The sequence below is a fragment of the Seriola lalandi genome, unplaced genomic scaffold (genome assembly GCF_002814215.2).
Source record: "Seriola lalandi dorsalis isolate HSWRI2012SDOR001 ecotype SW California unplaced genomic scaffold, Sedor1 jcf7180002054375, whole genome shotgun sequence".
NCBI lineage: Eukaryota > Metazoa > Chordata > Actinopteri > Carangiformes > Carangidae > Seriola > Seriola lalandi.
The window spans coordinates 67,190-78,591 of NW_019524928.1; positions in this window are offsets into that span (position 1 = coordinate 67,190).

Below are 11,402 nucleotides of genomic sequence, written 5' to 3' on the forward strand. Positions count from 1 at the left end.
GGGAGGCTGCGGCAGAAAAGACTAGTGCTACATTCACCTCCACCTCTTCTCAGCTGACTGTTTCTCCCACTTCACTGTTTTACACGTCTTCCCTTTTTACTTCTCTCCACTCTTCCCTCTCACTTTCGTCCATTTCTTTCTCTCGTACTTTACTATAAGTTTTTTTGATGCATTTTTCTACAGGGTGATACATTTATTTAACCCTTCCCAGTCTACCTGGACGTCCCACAGCGTGTTGAACAGGAGCCTTGATTTAAGGTGTCACATTGTGATGCTGTCCTGCTGGGATCAGCTCTGACCCTGACCTGAATTCACTTCCTGCCAAATATTTGGGCCTTCACTGTTGTTCTTCTTCTATTGGAAATAAGTTTATTAAAGCATCACTTGCTCTGATTAGTCACTGATAGCCTACATAAACTCAGAAGGGAAAATGGAGTTCTTGATTCCTTTTAGGACCACCACCTTCCTTTGCCCTTGCAATAATTTTGTTTTTGCATTTCTCTAATTGCAATGCCATGATCAAAGTTGGTCACCTTTTTGGTTAAAAAGTATTATGTATTAGGAAAATACAGCACATTCCTCATACTATCTTTGAGGGTCATTAAACTCTATTTATATCACGGACACAGAACTCGTGGCGCCTACGCTGCTATGTGTGCATTCTCATTTTCTTGTTCATGTCTACTTTTAACTTGGCTCAGTGCCATACAAGGTGGCCATGTCAAGAGTAATGACGTATGTACTACAGGTGTCCTGACAATTATACTGTGTATGAGTGTATAAAAGCAGACTGTAGTAAACATGCATTGCGCTCTTGGTCAGTAACACTCTCTGTTGTTGGCTGAGGCGTCCATTTGCAAGTGTCAGAATAAAATGGAAAGACCACTCTCTGGTTGTCAGTCCTCTGTTTCCTGAAAATCCCACGACATATTATTACGTAACAATAAAAATGCCTATTGGGGTTTTGTTATGTTCTTCTTTTAGCTCTGCAGAGGTCCTGCCCCTGAGAAATAAAAAATATGAAACATATCTCATCAGCATCATTTCAACCATCCCAGTTCAGATATTGTATGTTTATAATTTGTGTGTGTAAACTTATCTGTTGTATCATTCACAAACTTATCTCAAGTCAAGGCCCACTTGAAAGCTTTTTTGGGACTTTCACCCATCTCATGGGAAGCAAATAGAACCAGCTCAGGTGTCATCATCCCATTTTCTGATGAAGACACTGAGATGAGGTTGAAAGCTCACAAAACTAGTAACTGGTCCTTGAGTTGAGATTATTTTGCCACATGCTGTTCAGGACGAGAGAGAACTGAGATTTTTATTTATTTATGATCTGTGCAAATATAATCAGAGCACCTCTCTGTTTACAGATGTTCCCACAGTCAGATAATGATACTGAAAGATCGTTAAGATCGTTCTTGATCTTGATCGTTTGTCAAACTATTATAATAGACTAGTGGTTCCCAAACTGTGGGTCAGCGTGCCACAAAGATATTGCAAGTGGGCCGACAATTGATGTACAATTTTTATGTGAAAAAATGTAATTATAACTACACTAGGTCAAAACGTAGTATATGTCGGGGCACATACTGGCCAGACTCCTCCACAAGGACTCAGCACTTGTACTGAAAACCATTCAGCACCTTCAGATCTGTGTGGAGCTGATGTCGTGTGACACCTTTATGATGTCACATGGGACAGCTGTTTACTACAAAGGTGAAACGGCAAGTTACTGAATGAAGAGCACAAACAGACCAAAACTGCTCACAGCATCAACGGGTCAAAGGTCATCGACCAGGAGTCAGTGGATAATTGGCTGGATAACTCTCTCTTCCATACATGGTGACATTTTGTCATGTGACCAAAGTTTTAGGAAGAGACTTCCTGATTGGATGTCCGACGGGCAGATAGGGCTTTATCTTGGCAAACAGAATATTGACATACTATGGGCAATAAAAGGGACACATCATTATTTCTGAATCAGTATCAGCTACATGATCGTGGAAAAGAGAGGGGACACTGAAGAGCCTGTCCAAACCGACCCATTCATTCCCAGTCAAGAGTTTCTTATACGGCTAAGGTGCCTTTATCCATCTCTATATCTGTCAATAACAGAACTAAGCATTAATTGATCTACAGGACAGATTTAAAATACATTCACCCTATCCCAACTTGCTATATTTACACAGCAGCTGAGATGGCCATGAATCACAAGATGTGGCATGAAATCCTTTTAGTTTCCGACAACTTGTTTCCTAGTTTTTAAATAAACTGAAGTCATGGTCTAGTACGCTTCAAGTCAGAGCTGGACTGTTAATAATCAGATAATTTAATCTGACAGCAGGGACATTACTTGTCTCTACAGTATGTGTGCTTTAACCCATCTACATAGATCGACTACACCTCACTTTTGAAGACGAGAAGAATAAGGAAGCGTATCACAGTCAGTCGAGCACCTACCTGAACCTGAGGCCAAACAATCCCACACGTCCGTCAGATCTATTTTATTATCTGGATCAGATCTCAACATCGTTAATATGCCTGATTTTTTAACATCAAGATCCAAATATTATTTCCTGAGAAATTATCAAATGTCTAAAGTATGCCTGGATCTTCCTCTTTAACCAGATCTGTACCAAAATGTAAAGGTTTCCTCTCTGGGCCGTAACACATCTCTCCACCACGTTTGGTGCAAATCAGTTCAGTACTTTTTGTTTAATCCTGCTGACAGAAAGACAAACAGACAAACAAACAAGAGAGTAAACATAAACTCCTTGGCAGAGGCAGAGCAATGCACAGCTGCTTTACAATGACAACATGAAGCAGTTGTGAATCTCTTAGCAAAGATGTAAAACTTGCTTCAAATTAATCATTGGGCCTCCTGCTCACTGTGGTGACACTCAGCATGGCGACAAAGAGCAACGGCGTCTCTCCCGAGAATGATAGCAAGACTTTCACAGCGAGGCTTGTGGACAATGTGAAACAGGAGTGTTCATAAGTCATATCGTAATCAGCGGTGGCAGGTTGGTGTTTGCTGATGGGAGGAGGTTTCTGTCAGTGCAACATGAGTGACATACCATTTAATGACAAACTAAAAACCACTCAGGATCAGCATATGTCACTGGAACCATTGGATAGATAGATAGATAGATAGATAGATAGATAGATAGATAGATAGATAGATAGATAGATAGATAGATACTTTAATTATTATGTAATAACTTTAACCATGTTTTACCACCACAGGGTCTAGTACTAGTATCTGTAGATTGTTAATTATTAATTAGCTAACATGCTAACATGCTAAACTAACATTGTTCAAAAACAACTCCTCCAACATGAGCAATCATATAGGTCGTTTTTTTTCAACCCTCTGATACGACCCATAGGAGTGTTCCCTAAAGAGCGTCCCTGTGGCGGCAGGCGTACCGGACCTCGGTTGTCATGGTTACAGCAAACACGCAGACTGTAGAGCAGCCTATGTCGCTGTATGGCTGCAATAATAACGGTCATGGCTCGGTTAGGAAAAGATTAAAAAGTACCTCCTCAACGTTACACAATATTTGTTGTCATGGTTACAACATAAACAGCTAGTTTCACATCTGTGTCACCACAACCTCCTCCTTAACGTAACTATGGGTCATAATCACCTGCTGCACAGACGACCTATGTGCTCGTTTCTTTACCATCGCGTTATTATCGTCATGATGAGCACGTTGCCATGTTAGCATTAGCATTTAGCTGGGAAATTATGTTTTATCGAAATTATGATACATTTACAAATAAAATTTACTTTGGAAAATGACGTTGTATATGAATAATATGAAGAATTTACCATTATTAACATACTGAACATTATTACGGCTGGCAGGGAACAAACCATTTGACTGAGCCTGAAGAGAAGGACGTGCCTCTATAGCTGTGGCTATAAAATACAGTAGTTAATGTATATTTATATAATACTGGGAAGAATTGGGAAGTGTTTACTTTTGATATTACTTCAAGTGAATTTATACAGAATGAAACTACCCACAGAAATGAGTCTATCACTAATTTAACACTACTATCTCCAGCTGATACAGGTTGTGTGTATAAAGAATAAATAAAACTATCGATCTCATGAGTGACTGGCTGAGCTGAGGGATATTGAGGATATATTTCTCATGCAATCAATAATCATAGCTCATCAATACAGACGCAGAGACTTATAGACTCTACACTGTTCGCCAGAGATGAAATATTGGATCTGATATCAGCCACTGCTCCAGTCCAGCAGATGGCAGCAATGCAACAAAAAAGGAGCCATCACTTGTAAGACGACACGTTGGACTCAACTATCGACTACAGTCATTTTTTACATGCTTCATGGCACATAGACAGAAAGGAGAAAATGACAACCAAGTAATACAAAAAATTATATTCTATATATATATATATATATCACCTGCTGAATGGGCATTTAGCATTTATTTGAATTTTAATATTTCAATTTAAAGTTGTTGTTTTTTTCAGATTTAGTTTGTGTTTGTCGTTTCAGTACTGATTTATTTTGTGTGTGTGTGTGTGTGTGTGTGTGTGTGTGTAATTAAACTGCAGAACCTGCACCACTGAGAAATGCTGCCATGCCCAACTGATTAACTCCATTTTATCCAGAGGTTCATTTCAGAGCCACAGACCATCGAGGAAACAAATGCTGCACATTCTTCATAGTGTTTACACGTTGACCTTTTACTTTAATTAAACTATAATAATAAAATATGGTTCCTCACATATTTTCACTATGTCACTAAAAAGAGACACCGTTACCTCAGCTGCGGTTCCTCCTGCATGTTTTTCAAAAAGATGGTAAAAACATTGTGTTAAACAATTAGTTTTAAGCTGTGGAATAACATGTTCCCATGTTCTACATACTGTATATTGTACAATAAACATCAATTAAGTTTGTTTGTGAGTGAACGTACATGTATTTGGCTTCTTATATGTTCTGGTAATATTACAGGACACAAAAGAAGAAGAATCCTACATTTGACCCTAAAACTGCTGCATTGTTTCTTAGTATTTTTTTTTTACCCAAGCAAAAAAATTATGTAGCGTATTACTAATATTTACAATTACATTGCTGTTTTGGCTCCGTTGTTCTTCTCTTGTTACTCAGTCACAGTTGCACCAGGTGATTATAAACGTCCCTGCGGCGCACACAGACCTCGACCAACTACATCTTTTCTCAGGGTTGTGTGGGAGTGTAACACTCGGTTTCACTGACATCTCCTTTACTCTCCTCCGGCCTATAAGGTTATAAAAATATTTGGTTTCTTCTCAACCTGGTAACAGATTTTGTAAAGCCCAGTTCTCTGCCATGGCCTGAGGGACTGGGGCTGCAGAACCTTAAAGAGTGATAAAAATAAAATAACCTCGACTTTTACCTTGAGTCATTATTTCAAAACTTATATAAGAATTCATGTTGTAAGAGAACAGAATACAGGCGTCAAGCATCAGTGTTGGAAACTGTAAAGGGTTTAGTTCAGTTTGAGACAGATTGGGGTTCGACCTTTTCGCTGAAGATGCTTTGAGGTTTTCCTCTTATGGTCTGGCTCCTGAGCTTTAAAGCTTTTCTGATCCTTTAAGCCCACATCCAGCAACACCCGGACCCCTCAGATCCAAACACTGTAAAAAGTTTTGCACACTACAAAAAGTTTAGCTTCGACTTTGACCCACAGAATATTGAGGTAAATCATGTTTTTGGTTTAGTTTTTGGGACACCTCACGCTCGCTCCCTGGTTTTAAAAAGAAAATGAAAAGAAGCATTAATAAGATGGGAATTAGGATAAACTAATATTTTAGATATTATATATAATATATAATATTTTGGTTTATGTATTTTTATTTTCTTTGTCTTTCTGGTTGATAGATTCATTTAAATATCTCGATCCCTTCCACTTTATATATTATGTTGTTTGTGCTGTTTTTTCTCTTTCTTTCTTTCTTTCTTACATGTAATTTTTATTTTACGTGGAGGTTGAACATAAGCATTCCTTGGGTTTCATACGTCACCTGCACATTCTCTCTAGAAAAAAACTATATATCATGTATTTGTAATGTTTTATATGTGCGACAATCACAGAAATCAACTTCGCTGATTGATAATAAAGTATATTACTTTACTAAATCTATTATTCTCTATTATTCTGTTGGTAACAACCATCGACACTAAAACAACCACTTAGATCTCATGTGGAGAATCTCACATCACTCACAGTCAAACCACATTCACCAGTAATAAGACTAACAGACGTGTGTGCAATGTCAAACACAGGCCTACGTCCATCAGTCTGATGCCCCAGTGCATGCTGGGAGGTTTCCCTACACGCCTGTCTCTATAAACTAATACAAACACTATATACAGTGTCACTAAATCTAAGTCTGAATTTATTCTTCACTAATCAGGTCTTGAACTGCGTTTCTCAAATAACACTTTCATTGAAATTAGACGACGATATTTGATGAATAATTAATAATAATAAATTATTTTAAACTTTTGGAATTACAAAATGTATGTTGAATGGACAACAGTATTGTTATATTTCATTTCAGTCAAGCTGAAAACAAAAGGGTCACACAGCTCCAACTTTACACAGCAGCCGCCTCCTCCTCAGTGTGTGTGTGTGTGTGTGTGTGTGTGTGTCCTAGAACAAAAGAGCAGTAGCTGCTGACTCAGCCTCTTTCAATCTACATAGCGACTCTCCCTGGAGGCCTTGGTGTTCACACTCACACACAGACACACACACACACAGACACACACACAGACACTCACAGACACAGACACACACACACACAAACACAAACACACACACACAGACACACACACACACAGACACACACACACACACTCGCTGCTTGAAGCTCTGTCTACACACTGAAGTTAAAGGTGGCTGCAGCGCTGAGGATAACAACAACTACAGTAACACAAAGCTAATCTGTGCTTCGTCCTCAGAGCAGCTGATAGATCCACACACTGACATAATGATAATGTAGAAGACTGAAGCCGGTCGTATTATAATATATATTATATTAACTTTAGTTCATAGCGTCTCCCTTTAACGTTGCATCTGGTCGCTGTAAACATTATGTAATTTTACTACTTTACTTCCTGTTTTCTCGTGTTTCCCTCCTTGTTGATTGTCTGCCCCGCCCTAATGTGTTTCACCTGTGTTCAGTCACCCTCCCTGGTGTGTATTTAGTCTCTGTGCTCCCACTCGTCTGTTTTCGTCCTGAAATCCACTTTGTACTCCAGTTTCACTCCGGTTTCCCTCCTGCTCCACTTTTTGTTCCTTCCTGGCTGCTTCTTCTTCTTCTTCTATTCTTTGTTTTGTAAGTCATCATCACTTTTTCCCACCAATAAATATCTCTACAAATCTCTACAAATGCAAGTACTTATGTATATACCTTCTTCTTTATGGTTGAGTTGTTATTTTCTACTTTATTCTATTGTTATATTTGGGTTTTTTTCTACCTCGTTTTTTCTTACGCTGCTGTAACAAGTGAATTTCCCCGGAGTGGGATCAATAAAGGTTTATCTTATCTTGTCTTATTAAACACAGGGTTGCCATGGTTATCAGGGGACGCCCAGAAGCGTAAAAAATGGCAAACAACGGCCACAAAACGCAAGAAATAACAAGATAGAAGAAGAACGGTGAATGAACAAGCGTGAAAGGAACGAACCCTAACGTTAGTGTTTTCAAGAAAAAAGACAGAACATGACAGAATAAACTCAGAGCTCACTGTGATTCAGAGCCTGAACTGTGGAGTTATTTGTCCTGTGATCACATGATGATGAATTCCAGTATCCGAATTGGATCAGATCTAATTCAACACTATTTTTTTTGTTTTACAAACTGGGAGCAAAGGGAGGGAATAAAACTGACAATCAAAAGTCCCAAGCACACAAACCAATGCAAATGTTTTGACATCGTCAAGGTGACGTGATATCAGTGATGTCCCACTCCTCTTTATACCACTCAATCACTCACCAGGTGACGTCAATGAAGTCTGTGAGGGTTCAGGGTTCAGGGTTCGGGGGGGGGGCTCTGGGTTCGGGCCCCTCTGATTGGAGCCTGCTGTGACCCAACATGGACGCGTGTCCAGAAAAACTGAGGAAGAACCCTCCCTTGTTCAGTTTCACTAGTTTACTCCATCCATGAAGAGAGATAAATCATCATGGTTTAGTATCGTCACTCAAAGTTTGACATCATTTCCACATTTATAAAGTGAAATGTGCCCCATTGCATTGTGGGATTGTTAGCAGATCCACTGTGGGAACCTTTTGAGGGCATAAATTTCACAGTCACTACTGGGAGACTAAATGTAGGACGGAGGATAGATAACACAAGGACACACAACCCCCCCCCCCCATCCTCTCCACAGGAGCAGACCGGTCTTATCTCGCATCAGCATCAGTGTCTGTGTAATATCAGTCGGGGAATCTTTGCTGGAGGGCAGCCGTCACTATTCATGGCGGACAAAAGCAGAATAGCGTTTCTCTGGGCTCGACCTTCTCTGTCTAACCTGGGCCGCGATGAGGAGGAGGAGGAGAGAGGGAGGAAGTCCGAGCTGTGTCTTTCTAAGTATCCAGAGGACAGATGTTGGTGGAATTATTTGCTTTAAGACTGATCAACTGGGCTTACAGAGCTCAGCCTCTTTCTGCTGGATCCTCACATCACCACGGTGCTACTGTTTCTGTGGCAACTGCATCAGTGATGACGCGACAGTTGGGCGTGTTTTTAACTGTTCAACTACTTTAGGCAACAACAAACTTTAAGTGAAAATCACCGTTTCCCTGAAAAGTTCTAGTTGAAAGTTTCAGATCTGTTGCACCTGTGACCACACACACAACCGCACACAGCTGGAGTGTCACTCTGTGCAGGCCACACCCCGACTACACCCGACTACACCCCACTACACCCGACTACACCCCGACTACACCTCGACATCACTGCAGCAAAGTGAGAACTTTAACCACTGGAGATTCAGCTGCTACTGCTGCAAAACAAAATGCATGAGGAGGAACCAACACGTCCTCCAGTCTTTGTCATCGCCAGCATTTTGTGATCAGATCATTTTGATCGTCAGTGCGCTTCCAAAACTGTGGATGACTCATATGATCTGTCACCTCTGTGGTTTAGATTTGGTTAGGTCACGGTCAGGGGGAAGATTGTGGCCGTGGTTGAAAGAAACCAGTGTTAACTGGAAACAGGACGTGAACTTCAGTCTCTGCTGTGGTCACAACTACGGAGGCCCTGAGAGCTCAAAGCACAAGGTTTACCAAAACACAAGAGAACAGACAAAACAGAAAACATCTTCATCACTTTGACAACACACGCTGCAAATAGTCACAAACCAGTGACTAAATATAATATAATCATAAACACTTGCAGAGGCCATTTCTCCGTGGAGGAGCAGAGATGTCACGGGGAAAGTAATAAAGCATTTCCATAATTTCATATTTTTATAGGCATTAAAAATAGGAATTGCAAAAAGAATTTATAAATGAAGGATTAATCCATCAATAAATATTTAAGATTTAAAAACAGATGAACAACAACAAAAAAACATCATTAAATATACCACTTATCCAGTTATTCATTCCCATTTTAAAAGTCTTTCAAATTCCATTATTTATTAATAAATTAATAAATCTATTTATAAACTGATTATTTAATGAGAGTTTTATGCTGTTTTTGTAAATCTGAAGTGTTTATTGATGGATTAATGGTTCATTTATGAATTAGTTTTACAATTCCTATTTTTAAAACCTATTAAAATATTAAATGAAGGAAATGCTTTATTACTTTTCCTGTGACACAGGACATTGAGTACTTTTAATACTTAAAGTACATGTGGCCAATAATACTGCTGCACTTTTACTTAACTAATATTTTCAGTGTGTTTTTACAGTGTGATATTTCTACTTTTACTTTTACCATAAAGCATCTGAATACTTCCTCCACCATTGTTGGATAAGTCGACACCACCTCGACTCCTTGGCTGTCGACTTCAAGCACTGATTAAAACAAACTGTTCACGTTGCTGATGCTCTTAGAAAAAAAAAAAAAAAGGAAAAGTTTAGGCGAGCGAAAGCCTCCGTGCAGAAATGGGAGCTGTAGAGAGGATTAAGTGAGGACGGTCCGAGGCCTGAGGACACATGGCTTCCATTCAATCTTCAGATCCTCTGTGACATTTACAGACTAACCACACAACTGCAACAGGAAGGAGAAACTGTGTGTAACACTGGTGATTCTCCAGGATCATTGATTACAGTGTAAACAAGGCTCGACTCCATCAACTACAACTGGCACTCACTGACAGGCTCCACTCAAGTCTTTCAACACCTCCACATGGAAATGATTTGCCGCCTTTTTTCACTGACAAACTCAGAGGGAGTCGGGCTGAAAACGACAGAAACTGCCATCTGCTCCTGTAACAACTGGAACAATAACAAGGAAACCTGATCACATCATCACGTCAGCAGACTGTCAGGGTCAGAGCAGATGTTCAGACGTTACTGGGCGACCTCAAAGCCCAGAGTCTGACATGTTTATGTACCATCCACCTCAGTGGTCGCCATCCAGAGGCCTTCGTTACATGCCTTCAGATCAATATGATGAACTGGCCTCCCAGCAAACGGCCCACTGACCTGATGTGACAGCAGTGAGCAGCTGGACAAACATCTGCACCAGCAGCTGATCCTTCCACAGGTCCATCTGTGTGGAGTGCACTTACAGCCTGTTTATAGCTATTGTTCAGTATGTGGAGAGCACAAGCACATAAACAGTCAGTTGATCTGATGGAGCGCACGGCTGGGTTTGCATCAGCCGCACTTAAATACATGTATATAAAACTCAGACATCTGAAATAAACTTCTTCTTCATGTCAAATTATTTAGGAAAATGCTGTGATTGGCAAATGAAACCACTAAGCTCACCTTCACCTGGTTTGTCAATGTACCCGGCCATGTCTCGTCCTGCAAGGTGGTGGAACTATATATATATATATTTTAGTCTGTGGTTACTTCACCGTTTACAGTGTTATGTACAAAACTTAAAATATGATGCATTATTATAGATTAATCCACTAGTATTATAAAATAAGGCTCCACCTCGACCAACATATCAACGCATCAGTAATAACAATCCAGTGACAAAATATAACAATATAAAACTTACACTTTCTCTTCTCTCTTATATTTATTCACTATAGAAACTGTAACATGTAATTTTTTATCTATTTTACTTTCTATTTATTTGACTTATTGCTGCTCGTCGTTCCTTGTATTGACCCACATGCTGATCTGTTCCTCTGACATATACTTTGCCTGTGAATATTTACCTTGTGTGTATGGA